At 46.6% G+C, this 22,572-nt stretch overlaps 2 pseudogenes; one reads left to right on the top strand and one right to left on the bottom strand.

Annotated features, from left to right (window-relative positions):
* Positions 1-2,965: 2,965 nt before the first annotated feature.
* On the bottom strand, positions 2,966-20,474 carry LOC141047826 (MAP kinase-activated protein kinase 5 pseudogene; annotated as a pseudogene).
* LOC141047825 (MAP kinase-activated protein kinase 5 pseudogene) lies at positions 20,424-21,150 on the top strand (annotated as a pseudogene).
* Positions 21,151-22,572: the final 1,422 nt, after the last annotated feature.

Below are 22,572 nucleotides of genomic sequence, written 5' to 3'. Positions count from 1 at the left end.
AGCGCTTGCATTGGGGTTTCTGTGTAAATCTCTGAAATACGTGATTCAGATGATACCCCGTTCGAAGAATTCCTTTAATGAGGCAGATTGAGGCACTGGGGACGCCGACTGACCTGTGATCCGGCAGTGTCTTATTAGGAGTGCATAAAAGTGCCGTTGGCAACAGTTTTGTGAAAAGAAAAATACCACTGAACAGAGGCCAGACGGAGTCAAGAGTAACTCTGCTGCCTCATTATAGTGAATGGGTCCCTTTGAGGTATCATCTCAATAATGTATTTCATTGATTTAAATTAAAATGCCGATGCAAGTGCTCAGGGTAGAGCGCCGGATAAATGCGAACTGATCCAAAATCCAAACAATAGTTTTCCTTCACATATGAGGCATCAGCGTGCTCAGGAGATATTGCACAACAAACTGGGTGGTCCATTTTCTCCTGTTACCTTAGCTGAAGTACTGAAGGGAAAAATAAAACATTTCTAAAAGTCTGAAAAAAATAAAAACACAAAATTTCAAATCACCCACCTTTTGCCATATTGAAAATAAAACAATAAGAAAAGCATATTTGTCATTGTTGCGTTCAGAAATGTCCAATCTATCAAAATATAAAATAAATTAATCCCATTGGTAAACAGCGCAATGAGAAAAATCTAAACAAGAGAATTATGTTTTTTAGCCGCCCCAACATTACAGTAAAATGTAATTGGAGTCAATTAAAACATCATATCTACTCCTAAATGGTATCAATAAAAACATCAGCTCAGGGAGCAAAAATAAGCCTTCACCCAGTAGTAGATCCTGAAAAATGCATACACTATGGGTCTGAGAAAATGGCGACAAACAAAAAAACGTTTTTCATACAAATTTCAGAATTTTTTTCATCACTTAAAAATAAGCTTAAGCTATACATGCTTGGTATTGGCGTACTCATATTGACCTGGGGAATCATATTGCCAGGTCAATCTTACTATATAGTGAACATGATAAATAAAAAAACAAAAAAACTATTGTGAAATTGCACTTTTTTGGCAATTTCACAGCACATTTCCTGTACAGTATATGGTAAAATCAATGGTGCCATCTCAAAAGTACAACTTGTCCCACAAAAAACAAGCCCTGATACTGCCATGTTGATGAAAATATAAAAATGTTATGGCTCTTGGAAGAAGGACAGGGAAAAAAGAAAAATGGCCATGGCATGAAGGGGTTATAGAAGCACTCTCATTAAGTTTTTTATTCATGAAATATATGTATGTGCATATAGTGTAGCATTAGCGTGTTAATATACTCACCTAATACTGCTCTCCGGGTGTCCAGTGCCGTTCTTCTCCTCTTCGGAGTGACGTCACCGCTCTGCAGACTGTCTGGTCACACTCCGCTCTGCAGACTGTCCGATCATGCTGTGCTCTGCAGACTGTTCAGTCACGCTGAGCTCTGTAGACTGTCCGATCATGCCTCTCTTTGCAGACTATCCAGACACGTTTCGCTCTACAGACTGCCCAGTCACGCTTCGCTCTGGCGATTGGCCAGTCATGCTGTGCTCTGCAGACTGTCCGATCACGCTACTTTCTGCAGAATGTCCGATCACACTGCGCTGTGCAGACTGTCCGGTCACACTGTGCTCTGCAGACTGTCCGGTCACGCTGCGCTCTGCAAACTGTCCGGTCATGCTGCACTCTGCAGACTGTCCTGTCACGCTGCGCTCTGCAGACTGTCCGGTCATGCTGCGCTCTGCAGACTGTCCGGTCACGCTGCGCTCTGCAGACTGTCCTGTCACGCTGCGCTCTGCAGACTGTCCGGTCATGCTGTGCTCTGCAGACTGTCCGGTCATGCTGTGCTCTGCAGACTGTCCGGTCATGCTGCGCTCTGCAGACTGTCCGGTCATGCTGCGCTCTGCAGACTGTCCTGTCACGCTGCACTCTGCAAACTGTCCGGTCATGCTGTGCTCTGCAGACTGTCCGGTCACGCTGCGCTCTGCAGACTGTCCGGTCACGCTGTGCTCTGCAGACTGTCCGGTCATGCTGCGCTCTGCAGACTATCCGGTCATGCTGCGCTCTGCAGACTATCCGGTCACGCTGGGCTCTGCAGACTGTCCGGTCACGCTGCGCTCTGCAAACTGTCCGGTCACGCTGGGCTCTGCAGACTGTCCGGTCATGCTGCGCTCTGCAGACTGTCCGGTCATGCTGCGCTCTGCAGACTGTCCGGTCACGCTGCGCTCTGCAGACTGTCCGGTCACGCTGCGCTCTGCAGACTGTCCGGTCACGCTGCGCTCTGCAGACTGTCCGGTCACGCTGTGCTCTGCAAACTGTCCGGTCACACTGCTTTCTGCAGACTGTCCGGTCATGCTGCGCTTTGCAGACAAATGTTTGTTTTACAAGGTAAGTCTATGGAGCATCAGAACGTGGCCCCTTAGACTTCTAGCTCACCCACAGAGCATAGAGTGTGCCAGATAGTCGCAATTGCGGTGACGTCACTGAGAAGAGGAACAGAACGGTGCTGGACACCGGAGAAAGCAGCAGTAGATGAGTATATTAACATGCTCACACCACATTACATGCACATATACACATAACTAATGAATAACTGCTTCTTTAAAAGTGGTCAATAGGATCATTTAATCTGGGAGCCCAAGAAACCATAGTCTGATATTGGCAATAAATGCCTTTTCTTGCATTTATCTGTGGGCATCTGCAAAATTCACATGTCCTAAGAAGACTGAGATGTGCTAATTCATACTTAAGAAGGTGAAAAAAAGACAATGCACAGCGAGTCTGCTAATCTGGGGTAACATATGTTACTATATATGACTTGCAGATAACATAGTGAGATACCAGGGACATATATGAATTTGCATCGATATTGACCGAACACCATTTACTTAAACAATTCACTAACATACAAAAAGCCATGATATAATATGAAAGCACCGGCTTACTGTAGAACTGCTATGCAGCCATCTCTTCTACATTTACAGGCTATCGGCAGGATTCACTTGATTTGCAGTCTTCAGTTCTTGTAGAAATGATTGGAGAGCGCAGTTCTCCCCTGAGCTGAATGTGTGATCCGCAACTACTGCTTTTTTCACTATATAAATTTTAAAAAGTCTTTACAAGTCTGGTATCGCCTTAATCGTACTGACTGGAAGAATAATATTACTAGGTCATTTTTACCACACAATGAACGCCGTAAAAATAAAACACAGAAAACAATGGAGCATTTCCCCTAAGGCCAACCTAAGCCATAGCCTAGGGTGCAGCAGAAGAAATAACAACCAAACATTTACAAATTTTTCAGTATTATTTTGAAAAGGCCATATAAAATGCTGTTTTTTAAATTTACATCCTTATACATGAAATAAATTGCTCCGCTTGCGCTGTCTTGTTCGTTCACAGGCAATAAGCATTTTCTATTTCTCTCTCAAACACTCAGTGTAAACCATGCAGTAAAGGAGAATTCCAGATATTGCGTTACATAGTGATTCCAAGTGATTCATTGCGCTCATATCACTTGACTTCTACATATCTACTGCCATCATAGATGCTCTAAAACAGAGGTCTCAAACACGCAGCCCGCGGGACGCATGCGGCCCCTGAGGCTGCTCCATGCGACTCGCAGGCACTGTAGACCCTTTGGCATACTTTCTCAGGTCCGCTGATGGCAGCGTTTCATTTTAGCTGTATATGCGTCCTTAGATGCACATTCAATTGAAATGATGTACCGCCTGTGGATGGGGAGGTGGAGAAGCAGCGGCGTCGGAGCACCAAGTCACAGGAGGTAGGAGCAGTCTGCCGCTGCTAACCCCTGTGCCCTCTGCTAAATAGAAATGAATATTCACAACCCTCCACATCCATGGGAGTGGAGAGCAGTGAATATTCATTTCTCTTTAATTGCAGGAACAGTAAGGGCAACCGCCGGCTTCCTGCAGTGGCCGGGCGATCACGTGTGCCCGGGATTATATAAGTGGAGAGCAGTGAATATTTATTCCCTTAAGTAGCGGGCACACATCATTGCCTGGCTGCAGGAAACCTGCTACTGTGCCCGCTATTAAAGATCAATGAATGTTCACTGCTCTTCACTCCTATAGTCCCTGCGTGGAAAGCAGTGAGTATTCCTGCACCTGTCCTCTGCTTGTAAGCAGCACATGATGTCACTGCCATGCGCTGCTCACAAGCAGAAATCATCTGCTGGTATCAGAACAAGATGCTGAGAGGGAGTGCAGGAAAGGTAAGTAGGATGGTTTATGGTTTTTTAAGTTTTTCTGACGGGGGACATGGATACCAGGATGGGTATGAGGGAGCCGTGAATACCAGGATAGGGATGCGGATAAGCACCATGCATACCAGGATAGGGATGACAGGGCCATGCATACCAGGATAAGCATTAGGGGGCCATGCATGCCAAGATTGGGATGAGGGGGCCATGTATACCTGGATTGAGGACATATGTTTACCAGGATGGGGGATATTAGTACAGAGTGACCACATTTTTGCTTCCCTTTTTTTTTCTATTTTGTTCCTCTAAAACCTATGGACATAACTACAATATGGGGACTTGGATGGGGACATGACTACAATATGTGGACCTAGATATGGGGACATGACTACAATATGGGCACCTGGATTGGGACATATCTACAATACGGAGACCTGGATGAGGCTATAACTACAATATGGGCACATAACTATAATATGAGCACCTGGATGGCGATATAACTACAATATGGGGATCTGGATATGGGGACATGACTACAATATGAGAACCTGGATGGAGACATAACTACAATATGGGGATTGGGATATGGGGACATGACAACAATAAGAGAACCTGGAAGGGGACATTACTACAATATGTAGACTAGGATGGAGCTATAGCTATAATATGGGGAGATAACTATAATATGGGGACCTGGATTCGGACATAACTTCAATATGGGAAGCTGGATGGGGACATATATACAATATGGGGACCTGGATGGGGACATAGCTACAATATGGGGAACTGGATTCAGACACATCTGCATTATGAGAACCTTGATGGGTACATACAGTGCCTACAAGTAGTATTCAACCCCCTGCAGATTTAGCAGGTTTGATAAGATGCAAATAAGTTAGAGCCTTCAAACTTCACACAAGAGCAGGATTTATTAACAGATGCATAAATCTTACAAACCAAAAAGTTATGTTGCTCAGTTAAATTTTAATAAATTTTAAACATAAAAGTGTGGGTCAATTATTATTCAACCCCTAGGTTTAATATTTTGTGGAATAACCCTTGTTTGCAATTACAGCTAATAATCGTCTTTTATAAGACCTGATCAGGCCGGCACAGGTCTCTCGAGTTATCTTGGCCCACTCCTCCATGCAGATCTTCTCCAAGTTATCTAGGTTCTTTGGGTGTCTCATGTGGACTTTAATCTTGAGCTCCTTCCACAAGTTTTCAATTGGGTTATGGTCGGGAGACTGACTAGGCCACTCCAACACCTTGATTTTTTGCCTCTTGAACCAGGCCTTGGTTTTCTTGGCTGTGTGCTTTGGGTCGTTGTATTGTTGGAAGATGAAATGACGACCCATCTTAAGATCCTTGATGGAGGAGCGGAGGTTCTTGGCCAAAATCTCCAGGTAGGCCGTGCTATCCATCTTCCCATGGATGCGGACGAGATGGCTAGGCCCCTTGGCTGAGAAACAGCCCCACAGCATGATGCTGCCACCACCATGCTTGACTGTAGGGATGGTATTCTTGGGGTCGTATGCAGTGCCATCCAGTCTCCAAACGTCACGTGTGTGGTTGGCACCAAAGATCTCGATCTTGGTCTCATCAGACCAGAGAACCTTGAACCAGTCTGTCTCAGAGTCCTCCAAGTGATCATGAGCAAACTGTAGACGAGCCTTGACATGACGCTTTGAAAGTAAAGGTACCTTACGGGCTCGTCTGGAATGGAGACCATTGCGGTGGAGTACGTTACTTATGGTATTGACTGAAACCAATGTCCCCACTGCCATGAGATCTTCCCGGAGCTCCTTCCTTGTTGTCCTTGGGTTAGCCTTGACTCTTCGGACAAGCCTGGCCTCGGCACGGGAGGAAACTTTCAAAGGCTGTCCAGGCCGTGGAAGGCTAACAGTAGTTCCATAAGCCTTCCACTTCCGGATGATGCTCCCAACAGTGGAGACAGGTAGGCCCAACTCCTTGGAAAGGGTTTTGTACCCCTTGCCAGCCTTGTGACCCTCCACGATCTTGTCTCTGATGGCCTTGGAATGCACCTTTGTCTTTCCCATGTTGACCATGTATGAGTGCTGTTCACAAGTTTGGGGAGGGTCTTAAATAGTCAGAAAAGGCTTTAAAAAGAGATAATTAATCCAAACATGTGAAGCTCATTGTTCTTTGTGCCTGAAATACTTCTTAATACTTTAGGGGAACCAAACAGAATTCTGGTGGTTTGAGGGGTTGAATAATAAATGACCCTCTGAATAAACTTTTCACAATTTAAAAAAAAATTAAACAAAGAAATAACATTCTTTTTTGCTGCAGTGCATTTCACTCTTCCAGGCTGATCTACAGTCCAAATGTCACAATGCCAAGTTAATTCCGAATGTGTAAATCTGCAGGGGGTTGAATACTACTTGTAGGCACTGTATGTACAATATGGGGACTTGGATGAGGACATAACTATAATATAGGGACATAACTACAATATGAGGACCTGGATGGGGACATAACTACAATATGGGGACCTGTATATGTGGACATGACTACAATATGAGAACCTGGATGGGGACATAACTTCAATATGGGGACCTGGATGAGGACATAGCTACAATATGGGACCTGGATGTGGACATATATACAATATGGGGACCTGGATGGGGACATAACGACAATATAGGGACATAATTACAATATGAGGACCTGGATATGGGGACATGACTGCAATATGAGAACCTGGATGGGGATATAACTACAATATGGTGACCTGGATGGGGACATAGCTACAATAAGGGGACCTGGATGGGGACATAACTACAATATGGGGACATGACAACAATATGAGAACCGGGAAGGGGATATTGCTACAATATGGGGACTAGGATGGGGCCATAGCTATAATATGGAGAGATATCTATAATATGGGAACCTGGATGGGGACATAGCTACAATATGGGGACCTGGATAAGGGGACATGACTTCAATATGAGACCCAGGATGGGGATAAAACTAAAATTTGGGCACCTGGATGGGGACATATCTTCAATAAGGAGACCTGGATTGGGACATAACTACACCATGGGGACCTGTATATGGGGACATAACTACAATATGAGAACTTGGATGGGGACATAACTACAATTTAGGGACCTAGCTGGGCACATATATACAATATTGGGACATATCTACAATATGAGAACCTGGATAGGGACATATCTATAATTTAGGGACCTGGATGGGAACATAACTACAAAATGGGGACATAAATACAATAGGAGGACCAGGATGGGGAAATAATTACAATATGGGAACATAATTACAATATGAGTGCACATTTGTTATCACTAGAGTTGAGCGAAACGGGTCGGTCAAATTCAAAAATCGCCGACTTTCGCCAAAGTTGGGTTTCATGAAACGAAACCCGACCATAGCGTGAGTTCGGCCATGAGGTCGGCGACCCGAGCGCCAAAGTCGCGTTTAAAATAATGCTTCCAGTGCCTTTTTTCAGCCAATAATAGAGGACGCACACTGTGGGCAATGCGATGACATGGGCAGCGGCCACCACCATCTTAGAGAAGGGCATTGAAGTGATTGGCTGGCTTTGTGTGGTGTCACAGGGGCTATAAAAGGCCGTGACCGCCGACCGCCGATTTTAGAATAGGGAGAGGTGCTGCTGCTGATTCTGAATAGGGAGAGAGTTAGGCAGGGAAGAAGGAAAAAAAAAATAGCTTCTGCTGATAGCGCTTTTCACTGTACAGTTAGTGTGCAGTGAAAGGGGAGGATTTTTGTTGTGTGCAGCAGCGCTGGTGGTGATTAGGCTGCCTTTTCAGGCTACCTGATAGCTGCATTAGTGTGTGCACACTGCTGTTCAAACTGCTTTTTTCAAAGTACTCCAACTTTTATTATTTTGTTCTGCTCAGTTACCGAGCGTTAATTTTTTCACACACCGTATAGCGGTATACGCTCCTCACACACTACTGTGTACTGGCTGGTATACGGATAAATACAAGCTATCTGTGTGTGACTCTGGAAAGACAAACAGAGGAGATTTTCCATTTTTCCAGACCTACACCCTATAGAGCTGTCCGCTTTTCAAACAGTTTCGTATATTTGCTGTTTGATTACGGTCCAAACTATACAGAGACAGCGTGTGTCACTCCATATAAACATAGACGGAGATTTACAATTTTCCATACAGACACCGTATAGCGGTGTATGCTCCTCACACACTACCGTGTACCGGCTGGTATCACGGACAAATACAAGCTATCTGTGTGTGTCTGGAAAAACAAACCGAGAAGATTTTCCATTTTTCCAGACCTACACCCTATAGAGCTGTCCACTTTTCAAACAGTTTTGTATATCTGCTGTTTGATTACGGTCCAAACTATACAGAGACAGCGTGTGTCACTCCGTATAAACATAGACAGAGATTAACAATTTTCCATACAGACACCGTATAGTGGTGTACGCTTTTCACACACTACCATGTACTAGCTGGTTTGTAAATACAAGCTATCTGTGTGTGACTCTGGAAAGACAAACAGGAGATTTTCCATTTTTCCAGACCTACACCCTATAGAGCTGTCCGCTTTTCAAACAGTTTCGTATATTTGCTGTTTGATTACGGTCCAAACTATACAGAGACAGCGTGTGTCACTCCGTATAAACATAGACGGAGATTTACAATTTTCCATACAGACACCGTATAGCGGTGTATGCTCCTCACACACTACCGTGTACTGGCTGGCTTGTAAATACAAGCTATCTGTGTGTGACTCTGGAAATACAAACAGAGGAGATTTTCCATTTTTCCAGACCTACACCGTATTGAGCTGTCCGATTCTCAAACAGTATTGTATATCTGCTGTTCGCATTACAGTAACATCTATACTGAGTCAGCGTGTGTGTGTGACACTCCGTAAATACATATACAGAGATTGTTAGTTACACAAAAAACGTATACAGCTGTACACTTCTGATACAGTACCGTATATCTGCTTGTTGTATTACGGTCATATACATACTGGAAGAGCGTCTGTGACTAACAAAATATATATGTAGATTTAATTTTTTTAATACACCTTACACAGCTGGATGCTCCTCATACAGTACCATCTCTCTTCTGGTATTTCGGGTACATTTTCCCAAACATGAGGAAGTATGGTGGAAGAGGTCGCGGACGTGGGCAGGGGGTTGCGGCTGGTACTGATGGTGGTGGTGCATCGGCTGGTTCTGGCAAAAGCACAATAGCAGCTAAGGCAGGAGGTTTTTAGCCTGTGTCATCGTCTGTCCCAAGAAGGCCTGTAAGGTTCCCTTTTCTTGGAGTAGGAAAACCGCTTTTAAAGCCGGAGCATCAGGAACAGGTTTTGGCTTACATTGCCGAAACAGCCACCAGCTCTATTGCCTCCTCTTCTGAACATTCGAAACCTGCAAGCACGGAGTCGTCAGTTCAGGGTTCTGGTCAGGAAAAACACCTTTCCTTGTGTCCTTCACCTCCACCAAAAGTTAAGGACGCGGCAGCCGACACTTCAGATGACTCTATGGAGCTCTTTTCACATACCATGCCTGGGTTATCCAGTCAAATCCTGAATTCCCCAGTCCAAGATGAATCTGACATGGAGTGCACTGATGCACAGCCACTGCTAGATGATTCTGCTGGTACATTGACCCTGAGCACTTCATTGCCCTCACAGTCTACTGAGCCAGAATCTGACCCTGATGAAACTCAGGTGCCCCTTCCCGCATACTATACCACCTTACACGGTGACACAGAGGAAGGTAAAGAGGAAGGTGCAGATGACTTTGAAGAGGAGGTGATGGATGACTCAGTTCTTGACCCGGATTGGCATCCATTGGGGGAGAAAGGTGGCACTGGCAATAGTTCAGATAAGGAGAAGGATCCGCAGCAGGCATTGACATCGCAGCAGCGGTTATCTGGCAGGCCCGTAGCTGTCCAAAAACGTGGATCAAAAAATAAAAGAGTTGCAGGACAGCTTGGCCAGATGGTCAACTTAGCACAGCGTGCAAGGGCAGAAAATGTATACCATAGTAGGAAGAGTGCAGTGTGGCAATTCTTTGTCCAAAATCCTACTGATGAGGCAAAGGTTACCTGTAAGAAGTGCGGAAGGACCTTTAGCCAAGGTAAACAACTCAGAAATTTGAATACCAGTTGCATGCTTAGACATTTAACCAACATGCACTTGCAAGCGTGGACGGACTACAAAACCTCATGTAGCACATGTGCACCTGCTCCGACTGAAGGTAGCCAGCAATGCTCCATCACTTCCCCCACTGTAACACCACCGCCACCGTTAAGCACACCACCAGCACTAAATGTTGAGGTGTCGTCGCAAGGTCAACACACTCAGGGAATCACAATGGTTTTGCAACACAACACTGAATCTAGGCCATCACCACCAATACATCACCAACCCCCTCTCACTCCATCCGGTCCACCGCTAGTTCCCCCATATGCAGCTCTCCAGTCCAGCTCACCCTACCAGACACTCTGAGTAGGACAAGAAAGTACTCATCCTCTCATCCGCGTACACTGTGTTTGAACGCCTACATTGCCAAACTAATCTCATTAGAGATGATGCCCTACCGTTTGATTGAAAGTGAAGCTTTCCGCGAGCTCATGGCCTACGCAGTCCCACGCTATGACCTACCCAGTCAGCACTTCTTTTCTCGAAAAGCCATCCCAGCCCTCCACCTGCATGTGAAAGACCGCATTGTCCATGCACTCAAGCAATCAGTGAGAGGAAAGGTGCACCTCACAACAGATGCATGGTCCAGTAGGCATGGCAAGGGCCATTACGTGTCCATCACTGCGCACTGGGTTAATGTGGTGGATGCAGGCTCCACAGGGGACAGCGACGGTGGAACAGTGCTGCCTAGCCCACGGTATAGAAAACAGTTGCCTGTAGGCTTTTGACCCTCCTCCTCCTCCATAAGCGAAAGCTCGTCCAAAGAGCACAGTCACACGAGCACTCCATTCGCAGCTGGCAGTGCTGCACACGAGGTGTCCCACTATCGAACAGTTAGTGATAAGCGTCAGCAGGCTGTGTTAAAGATGATGTCTTTGGGCGACAACAGACACACCGCGGAGGTACTGGCCGACTACTTGCAGCGACAAACTGAGTCATGGCTGGGCAGTCTACATCTTGAGCCAGGCAAGGTAGTCAGTGATAACGGCTGTAATTTTGTGGCAGCTATAAGCCTTGCAAAACTCACACACATACCTTGCCTGGCTCACACTTTGAACCTGGTGGTGCAGTGCTTCCTTAATAATTATCCGGAGTTAACATCCCTGCTCCATAAGGTGCGAAGACTGTGCTCGCACATCCGTCGCTCGGCCATACACTCCAGTCGTATGCAGAAGCTGCAGCGATTGCTCCACCTCCCCAAGCACCGCCTAATTATAGACATTGCAACAAGGTGGAACTCCACCCTGCACATGGTTGAGAGGCTGTGCGAACAGAGGCAGGCTGTAATGCATTTGTGGGAGGATACACGGGCAGGCATTTTGAGGGCAGACATGGAATTGTCGGGTGTGCAGTGGTCAAAGCTGAAAGACCTCTGTAAAGTCCTTCAGTGTTTTGAGGAATGCACACGGCTGGTAAGTGCAGATGATGCCATCATAAGCATGAGCATTCCACTTATGCGTCTGCTCATGCAAAGTTTGACGCACATTAAGGATCAGGCGTCTGCAGCGGAGGAGGAACAGGAGGAGGAGGGATGCCTTGTTGACAGTCAGCCATTGTCTGGTCAGGGAACTGTCCTGGACGAGGTGGAGGAAGAAGAGGAAGAGGAGGAGGATGAGGGGGATGATTATTTTGGGCAGGAAGATGCTTCTCAGGGGGCAAGAGAAAATGTTGGCATTCCAAGGTCAGGTACAGGGTTTGTGCGTGACTGTAGGGATGTGGATTTACCAGAAAGTGCTCCTGCACCCAGCAGTGGCAGTGCATTATTGACATTGGCCCACATGTGCGATTATGGCTTGCGGATCCTAAAAAGGGACCCCCGCTTTGCCAAAATGATGAAGGATGACGGCTACTGGCTGGCCAGCATCCTCGATCCACGCTACAAAGGCAAATTACACAACATCATGCCACGGGAGAACCTAGAGATAATATTGGCTAACAAACAAGTAACTCTGGTAAACCGTTTGTTTGAGGCTTTCCCAGCACACAGCAGTAGTGCTGTTTCTCCCACGAGCTGTAGTGGACACAATGGAAAAGGTGTTCGTGGTGCACACAGCCGAAGTGGCGTTGGAGACAGGGGTTTCATGACCATGTTGTGGTCTGATTTCTCAAGTACCGCTCACACGACTGCTAATACTGCATCGATTAAAAGTGACAGGAGACAGCAATTGTCAACTATGGTTACAAACTACTTCTCCTCCCATATCGATGTTCTCCCTCACAGGTCATTCCCCTTTGACTATTGGTCCTCTAAACTGGACACCTGGCCTGAATTGGCACAATATACCTTACAGGAGCTCGCTTACCCTGCTGCTAGTGTGTTATCTGAAAGAGTCTTCAGGGCTGCTGGATCAATCCTGACAGAAAAAAGGACCCATCTGTCGACCCAAAATGTTGATGATATAACCTTCAATAAAATGAACCATGCATGGGTTTCAAAGGATCTTGTCCCACCTTCCCCTGATGACACATAGGTTGCCAGTAAACTGCCTCGCTTTTGTTCTCCTCTTCCTCGGACTTGCCCAATTCCGCCATTTACAGCTGCTGAATGTCCAGCCTACACATCAACATATGCCATTTTTTAAACCTCCCTAACTGAGCTGCCCACCCCCCCCTCCAAGGCCCACCTGGGCAAGTGCCGTTGCTCTGAACAGGTGGATGGGCCGACTGATGGCCGGCTGCACTGGCACAGGGCTCCTCATAGTACAACACAGTGTCTCTGACGGTGGGGGGGCCCACTAACCGTCAGACACACCAGCGTACTATGAGGGGCCCTGTGCCAGTACCATCGCCCACGAGTGTGCCCACCTGCTTGCTCATGGCCACAGCACTTGCAAGTTGCAATACTTACCTCTCCGTGCTCCACCGCTGTGTAGTCTGGGCAGTTAAATCCTTCACAGGGACGGCCACTAGAAATTTGGTGTATTGATTGATGATGGTTAAGATGTAGCTATGGCCTGTCCTGCTGGTTTCTACCTTCTGATGATCAATGTCTACCATTTGTAATGGACGTCAGCTTACAAGCGGATGCAGTGGTGCTTTATGATCTCCTTTCACAGTTGTGATAGTCACAGACGTGTGACAATCCTGCCACCATTTTTCAATGTCTCCTCTCATGCCAATCCAATAGAATCGCCTACGGCCTATTGATTCTGTCTTTTGCCCGCCAAAATGCCCAGACACATCATGATAGGCAGTGAGGACCATGTCTACATCTCTCCCTGTGATCACAATTTGATGGAGACGAGTAACGGTGATGTGATCCACGCTACTGCGATAAAGCAATCCTTACTTCACAAAGAACCGTTTTTGCTGTCTCCACAGACACAGTAATTGAGGGTCTGCATTGTCTGCAACATCTACCGTGAGATTTTTCCGCGATGAGTAATTACCGAATTTCTGCAAACACTCGACTTTCCGTCTGTACTTTTATCCATGTAGTTTCCAGTAGCGGAGAGTATGGACTGGCTTACTGAGATTGAAATATATACGAAGATTTAAAAGTACCACAACACTGTATACTGGTGTACGCCTCGAATACCTTTCTCTTTTTCTACTTTTTAAATTCTGGTGTAATACATACTGAGCCTGTGAGTGTCTGTGTCTGACTCCGGAAGGGTAGACGGAAATTTACAATTACCCATCGACTGGATACACCTGGTATGTGCTGATACAATACCTTTGTTCAAAATTTTTTATTAAGGTATCATTCATAGTGAGTGAGCTTGTGTGGTTTACGCCTTCTATATAGACGGTGAATCGGAGATACCAATTTTTACCCTATACTCGATACAGCTTGTATCTTGCTATACAGTACCTTTGGTCGACATTTAGTGTTACGGTCAAATCCATACTGAGTAAGCGTATGAGAGTGACTACGGGACTATGTATACGGAGATTTTAATTGTACCCTATAATATATATACTTGCCATCTTGTTATCCAGTACCTTTTTAATTTTTCATCTTCATTTTCTCCAGCTTGTGGTAATATACTGTCATGATCCAGGACGGGATTTCGCTTTGACCCGTCCTGGTTAGACTATGGGTTAATTGTGCTGCCTCTCTCTGGCAGAAGGAGGCTATTTAGTGCTCACTGGACCTGGGTCCGGTGTCAGTTATACTCCTGCCCTCGGCTGAGTTAAGTGACCTCTTGTATACGTGTGCCTTGTGCCTGATATCTTGCTTGCTTGTTCGGTTGTGATCCGGTTCTGTCCCTGTTACGAGTTCTGCCTGACCCTCTTGTACTGCGCTACCTCTCGTGTATGACTTTCTGCTTGTGACCCGACTGCTCTCTGCTTGTCCCCTTGGTACCACGTCACCCTCTTGTGTATGACCTTTGGCTTTGTCTGACTACCCGTCTGTTTGTCCCTCCTGTACCTCGTTTGCCCGTACTGCTGTGACCTCTGTTTTGCCTGACTCTGAGTTGTTGTATGGTGTCCTGTCCTATCTGAAAACAGGACGCTTAGCCCCGCCCCCTTGCAGTCACATGACCATAGGTCCCGTGCCAGATTATTCATTTTCAGTGTCTGCAGGTCCTATGCCTCTTTACTTTCCAGCGCTGACTGGACCCTGACACTATTAGCCTGAAGCACGCATGGTCACCTCTGCTGCCCTTCTCCACAGGTATCTTTTAGCACTGCTTCTGTACTCAGGACACGCACACTGGCTCTATGAGCAAGTGCAGTGTGGTGTCTCTGACATTATAACTGACCCATACCATTTTTTTTCTCTGCTCCCATTCACCTGTGTGTGTGATGGATCCTATGCACACTCTTTCTGAACAGGTTAAGCATCTGACGCAGATGTCTCAGAAACTCTTTGGAGAACAAAGAGTCCTGGCTCAGTCTCAGCAGCTGATCGCCGACACTGTACAGGGGGTTCTTTCATTGGGGGCTCGGGATGATACATTAATTTCCCCTGAGTCTCCAGTGAAGTTACCAGATACCTTTTCTGGAGATAAAAATGACTTCAGAGTTTTCAAGGAGGGCTGTAAGCTTTTTTTTTCCTTAAGACCACACTCTTCTGGGGATGAAAGTCAGAGAGTGGGGGTCATTATGTCTCTGTTAAGGGGAGCCCCCCAAGCTTGGGCTTTCTCCCTTCCTACCACGGCCCCTGAGCGTATGACTGTGGATGCATTTTTTGAGGCCCTGGGGCATATTTATGATGAGCCTGATCGGGTGCGTATGGCTGAGGGCATGCTGATGAATGTTTGCCAGGGGAAGCACTCAGCCGAGTGGTTTTGCTCAGAGTTCAGACGCTGGGCTGCTGAGGTCTGCTGGAACGACGCCGCCCTCCGGGGGTTGTTCCGTAGAGGCCTGTCTGAGCATCTGAAAGACGCCTTGGCTCTCCACCCCCCACCTGAGGCCCTGGAGGAAGCTATGACACAGGCCGTCCGAATGGATCGCAGGTTACGGGCAAGGGGAGTGATACAAACCGAGACATCATTATTCTCCCACGGAAGGGGAGCCAGTTCTTCATTGAAAATCACGGAGATGGGAACCATCAACCTTAAGGAGGAAGAAAGGAGACAACGGCACGTGAGAAAATGCTGTGTTCACAGTGGCGAGTCTGGACATTGGAAAAAGGATTGCCCCTCCCGGCCACTAACCAACAAGCGACTGAGCCCGGGTGATTATCGTGGAGGTCACCCAGGCTCTCAGGTACCCTTTTCTGCATTTTCTAAAATGTCATTTCAAGTGGAACTTTGTTGTGGGAGTGTCTCCACATCCACTTCTGCCTTCGTGGATTGCGGTTCATCATTGAACTTTATTGACTCTGACTTGGCGGCCAGGTGTAAGTTAGGGACAGTTAGGTTGGAGACTCTGATTCACCTTGTTGCTATTGACAAAACACCACTGGTTAAGAATGACATTGTGTTTTGTACTGAAGAGTTTCTCCTTAAAGTGAGTTCCTTACACCAGGAACGTATTTCATGTTTTGTAATGAACAACCTGCCTGCGGGACTGGTGTTGGGGTTCCCTTGGTTACATCTGCATAATCCTGTGATTAATTGGGAATCTCGGGATATTGTTAAATGGGGTCCCTATTGCTCTGATAAATGTCTTGTTTCTGTGTCTGTGTCGTCCGTGGGTCTAGAAGGCATTCCGGAGTGCCTGATAGATTATACAGACGTTTTCTCCGAAAAAGAGGCTGAGGTTTTACCACCACACCACCCATTTGATTGTGCCATTGACCTGGTTCCAGGTGCTAAATTGCCCAAAGCCCGCCTGTATAACCTCTCGGGTCCGGAACGGGCTGCGATGAAGGAATATATTTCCGAGAGCCTCCGTAAGGGACATATTCGTCCTTCTGTTTCTCCTGTGGCGGCAGGGTTCTTTTTTGTAAAAAAAAAAAGACGGTGGTTTGCGCCCATGCCTCGATTTTCGTGAGTTAAATAAAATAACTGTGAGGAATACTTATCCCCTTCCACTTATTCCTGATTTATACAATCAGTTGTCCGGAGCTAAGTGGTTTTCGAAATTAGATCTACGGGGAGAGTATAACCTTATCCGAGTCCGGGACGGAGATGAGTGGAAGACCGCTTTTCTCACTACTGAAGGGTTGTTTGAAAATTTGGTCATGCCCTTCGGCCTGACCAACGCTCCAGCGGTCTTCCAAAATTTCATAAATCATGTGTTCTCCGATTTGATTGGACGTTTTATGGTGGTGTATTTGGATGACATTTTAATCTACTCGCCTGATAAACAGGCTCACATTGGTCATGTTCGGGCAGTTCTCCAAAGGCTCAGGGAGAACTGTCTTTTTGCTAAACTTGAAAAATGTTTATTTTTTGTTCAGGAACTGTCCTTTCTGGGGTTCATCGTGTCTGCTGAAGGGTATCGCATGGATCCTAATAAGGTGCAGGCCATTCTCGAGTGGGTTCAACCGTGTGATTTGAAGGGTCAGCAATGTTTCCTAGGGTTCGCTAATTATTATCGGAAATTTATAAGGGGGTTCTCACAGGTGTTTAAACCCCTCACAGACATGACTCAAAAGGGGGCCGATATCAAGAATTGGTCAACCGCAGCGGTAGCGGCATTTCAGTTTTTGAAAAAATGTTTCATGTCGGTCCCGGTTCTTATTCAACCGGACCCCTCTGAACCATTTATTGTTGAGGTAGACGCCTCAGAGGTGGGGGTGGGGGCGTTATTGTCCCAGGGACCCGCCACTTTGACCAATTTAAGACCTTGCGCCTTTTTCTCAAAGAAGTTCTCCCCTGCGGAGAGAAACTATGATGTGGGGAATCGGGAACTTCTGGCCGTAAAATTGGCTTTTGCAGAATGGAGGCATTTTTTGGAGGGGGCTGTTCATCCTATAACGGTAATCACGGACCACAAAAACCTAGCTTACATTGAGTGAGCTAAAAGGTTGACTCCCAGACAGGCTAGATGGTCACTTTTTTTTTCCCGATTCAACTTCTCGATCACTTTTCGACCAGGATCCAAGAATATCAGAGCGGATGCGTTGTCACGCAGTCTAGATCCGGTGTCCCCCCCGGAACCTCCATCCTCCATTCTTCAGCCTGGGGTGGTGGTGGCAGAGGTTTCTAATGTGTTGGAACGGGAGATTCGAGAAGCCCAGGCTCTTGCACCTCCAGCTAAGCCGGTCGATAAACTTTTTGTGCCAGCTCAGTTTCGTCTCAAGGTCCTCCAGGAGTTCCATGACTCATTTCTAGGTGGACATCCAGGGATCTCAGCGACCCGGAAGGCCATTGCTAGAATATTCTGGTGGTCTTCTTTAGCCTCTGATGTTGGGGAGTATGTGTCTGCGTGTGAGGTTTGTGCCTGTGCGAAAACTCCCCATAACCGGCCGGCCGGGGAATTGGTACCACTACCAATTCCTGAGAGACCATGGACTCATCTGTCCATGGATTTCATCACCAACCTTCCCCCTTCCAAGGGTAATACCATGGTCTGGGTCGTAGTGGACAGGTTTAGTAAGCAGGCACATTTTGTACCTTTGGCAGCTCTACCTAATGCAGAAACATTGTCCTGATTGTTTGTGGAGCATGTGGTGCGGTTGCATGGGGTACCCCTGAATGTGGTGTCTGATAGGGGAGTGCAATTTGTGTCCAGATTTTGGAGAGCTTTTTGTAGGAGGTTGGGTATTTGTCTGTCCTTTTCATCTGCCTACGATCCAGAGACTAATGGGCAGACTGAGAGGACCAATCAGTCTCTGGAGCAAATTCTGCGTTGTTTGACCTCAGCCCGACAGGATGATTGGTGTTCTGTGTTACCATTGGCTGAGTTTGCATTTAACAACCGCACTAACCAGTCTACGGGTACATCTCCATTTTTTTGCAATTATGGGTTTCATCCTCATTGTGGAGAATTTTCCCGCTTGAATTCTGGGTGTCCTGGGGCGGATGAGACGATCCAGCGGTTGGGGAAGGTATGGCGGGAGGTCCAGAATAACATTACGAAGGCCCAGGACAAATTTAAATTTTTTGCGGACAAAAAACGATCCGTGGGTCCAGTGTTTCAGGTCGGAGATAAGGTATGGTTATCCACCAAAAATATAAGGCTCAAGGTCCCCTCTGCGAAGTTTGGACCCAAGTTTATAGGTCCCTATGTAATTACCGAAGCAGTTAACCCGGTGGCTTTTCGGTTGAGTCTTCCGCCATCTCTAAGGATCCCTAATGTTTTCCATAAGGCCCTATTGAAACCTGTGAGGTCCGGTGGGGAGGGATCATCATCTTCCCCGACACCGGTTTTGGTAGATGGGCAGGCTGAGTACGAGGTGGAACGAATTGTCGACTCCAGGTTGGTCCGTCGCGCCCTTCAGTATCTGATACATTGGAAGGGCTACGGTCCTGAGGAACGCTCGTGGGTTCCTGCTCGATCAGTTCATGCGGATCGGTTGATCCGAGCCTTTCACGCCAAGTACCCTGAGAGACCTGGGGGTCCGGTGGCCCCCCATTGCTCTCTGCTTGTCCCCTTGGTACCACGTCGCCCTCTTGTGTATGACCTTTGGCTTTGTCTGACTACCCGTCTGTTTGTCCCTCCTGTACCTCGTTTGCCCGTACTGCTGTGACCTCTGTTTTGCCTGACTCTGAGTTGTTGTATGGTGTCCTGTCCTATCTGAAAACAGAACGCTAAGCCCCGCCCCCTTGCAGTCACATGACCATAGGTCCCGTGCCAGATTATTCATTTTCAGTGTCCGCAGGTCCTATGCCTCTTTACTTTCCAGCGCTGACTGGACCCTGACACTATTAGCCTGAAGCACGCATGGTCACCTCTGCTGCCCTTCTCCACAGGTATCTTTTAGCACTGCTTCTGTACTCAGGACACGCGCACTGGCTCTATGAGCAAGTGCAGTGCGGTGTCTCTGACATATACATTGTGCAATCACATCCCGGAGTTTTTCTAGAGCGACATTAGAATCTTCAGCTAAATTTTCAGGGTCTTGGCGATAAATATTATCCTTCGGCTTTGTCCCCAGAAGTTTTCTTTTCCGCAATATGGGATTATTGACAATGTTCAATGGTTTCAAGTTGACATTGAGACCTTGAATTCTCATGTTGGCAAGTTGCTCAGCATGGGCTTGTTGTATCACAGCAACCATGGCCTTGTCCATCATCATCTGTGCAGATGGCAAAATTTTATCGAGAGCTTCAGTAGAGTTCAGGCAAGGGTGGTCCAGAACTCCTTCAATGGTGAGACGTTCTTCTGGCTTAACCTTCAACAGCTTTCTAACAATGTCTTTTGCCACTTCAGAGATCTGGCTCCATTCTTCCTCTGGGAACTCAAAGCTTCCTGTCATTATTTTCTTCCTCATGTCCTTTGGGATAGTCCGACTGTGATGCTTGGAGTAAAACGGAGGATAGCCACAGAGCATCACATAGATAATGACACCTAAGGACCACAAGTCACAGATCTTGTTGTAAGTGTACGGTGTTGGCGAGGTAGGAATAATTCCAGACTTCTCTTTCTGGTGTCTTCTTTGCGCCTCCAGAACCTCCAGTCCCTCCGCTTCCAGTCTTTTGCCCTCCCCTTGGTGACATTGTATGGAGGCTCAGGCCGGTGGCTTCATGAATGGTCACCAGCTCTGACCCGCTGCGATTGCGCCATTTACAGCTGTCGCTGAGGGAAGCCTCACGGGAACTCCATGGACAGAACAATAAAGGAGACGTCCATTCTTGAAGAATTTAATATCAATTGGACCCAGAAGCTTGGGGCAGGAATCAGTGGTTCCGTAAGAGTATGTGTGAAAAAATCAACACAAAAACGTTTTGCACTGAAAATTCTCATTGATCGCCCAAAAGCCAGAAATGAGGTAGGACTCCACATGTTGTGCGCATCGCATCCAAACATTGTACAAATAATTGACATTTAAGCAAACAGTGTGCAGTTCCCCCATGAATCAAGCCCCTGGGCACGGCTCCTAATTGTTATGAAGATGATGGAGGGGGGCGAGCTGTTTCACAGAATCAGCCAGCACCGGCACTTCACTGAGAAGCAAGCCAGCCAAGTAACAAAGCAGATTGCTTTGGCCCTACTGCATTGTCACTCGCTAAATATTGCACACAGAGATCTGAAACCAGAGAACCTGCTCTTTAAGGATAACTCTTTGGATGCTCCAGTGAAATTGAGTGATTTTGGTTTTGCAAAAATAGACCAGGGGGACCTAATGACGCCACAGTTCACTCCGTATTATGTAGCACCTCAGGTTCTGGAGGCGCAAAGAAGACACTTACAACAAGAGCTGGGATACAACAAGCCCATGCTGAGCAACTTGCCAACATGAGAATTCAAGATCTCAATGTCAACTTGAACCTATTGAACATTGTCAATAATCCCATATTGCGGAAAAGAAAACTTCTGGGGATAAAGCCGAAGGATAATGGTTACGGCCAAGACCCTGAAAATTTAGCTGAAGATTCTAATGTCGAACTAAAAAAACTCCGGGATGTGATTGCACAATGTATATTACCACCAGTACCTTTTTAACAACATTTTTTATTATGGTCAAACCCAGACTGAGTGAGCGTCTGAGGGTGACTCCGGAAATATATACCGAGATTTCAAATTTGGCCAACACTGTATACAGCAGTACACTTCTGATACAGTAACCTTTTTTGCTATTTAGATTCAGGTGACCCATTTTCAACTTTTTATTTTATTGTGTAATCCATACTGAGTCTGTGAGCGTCTGTGTATGACTCATGAAATATATATGGAGATTTACTGTTATCCATAGACTGTATAGAGCTGTACGCTTCTGATACAGTACCATATATCTGCTGGTATTTTGGGTCCATTTTTCAAAACATGAGGAAGTATGGTGGAAGAGGACGCAGACGTGGGCGTGGGGGGCCACCTGGTACTGATGGTGGTGCATCTGCTGGTAGTGCCAAAAACACAATAGCAGCTAGGGCAGAAGGTGTTGAGCTTGTGTCATGGTGTAGCTCCGGAAGGCCTGTAAGGCTCCCTTTTTTGGGAGTAGGTAGACTGCTTTTAAAGCCGGAGCATCAGGAATTGTTTTTGGCTTACATTGCTGAAACAGCCTCCAGCTCTATCGCCTCCTCTTCTGAAGTTTCAAAAAATCCAAGCACTGAGTCGTCAGTGCAGGCTTCTGGTCAGGAGCAACCCCTTGCCTTGTGTCCTTCACCCACATCAAAAGTGAAGGATATGGCAGCACACACTTCAGATAACTACATGGAGCTCTTTTCACATACCATGCCTCGGTTCATTAAAAATGGGGCCCATCATATGCTGGAGCATTCCAAATGGGGGACATCAGACACTGGAGCAGCATTTACGGGGCCCATTATAGACTGGAGAATTAGAAATGGAGGCCATTATATATGGAGCATTATTAGGGCCCATCATACACTGGAGCATCATCCATGAGGCCCATCATATACTGGAGCATTCCAAATAGGTGACATCAGCCACTGGATCAGCATTTACGGGGCCCATTATACACTGGAGAATTAGAAATGGAGCCCATTATATATGGAGCATTATTAGGGCCCATCATACACTGGAGCATCATCCATGAGGCCCATCATATACTGGAGCATTCCAAATGGGGGACATCAGACACTGGATCAGCATTTACGGGGCCCATTATACACTGGAGAATTAGAAATGGAGCCCATTATATATGGAGCCTCTGGAGCATAGTCCACAGGGACCATCATATACTGTAGCATTATGTGGAGCT

The sequence above is a fragment of the Dendrobates tinctorius genome, unplaced genomic scaffold (genome assembly GCF_039654945.1).
Source record: "Dendrobates tinctorius isolate UK_male_01 unplaced genomic scaffold, ASM3965494v1 ptg000129l, whole genome shotgun sequence".
Taxonomy (NCBI): Eukaryota; Metazoa; Chordata; class Amphibia; order Anura; family Dendrobatidae; genus Dendrobates; species Dendrobates tinctorius.
This window is presented reverse-complemented; position numbering and strand designations above follow the sequence as displayed.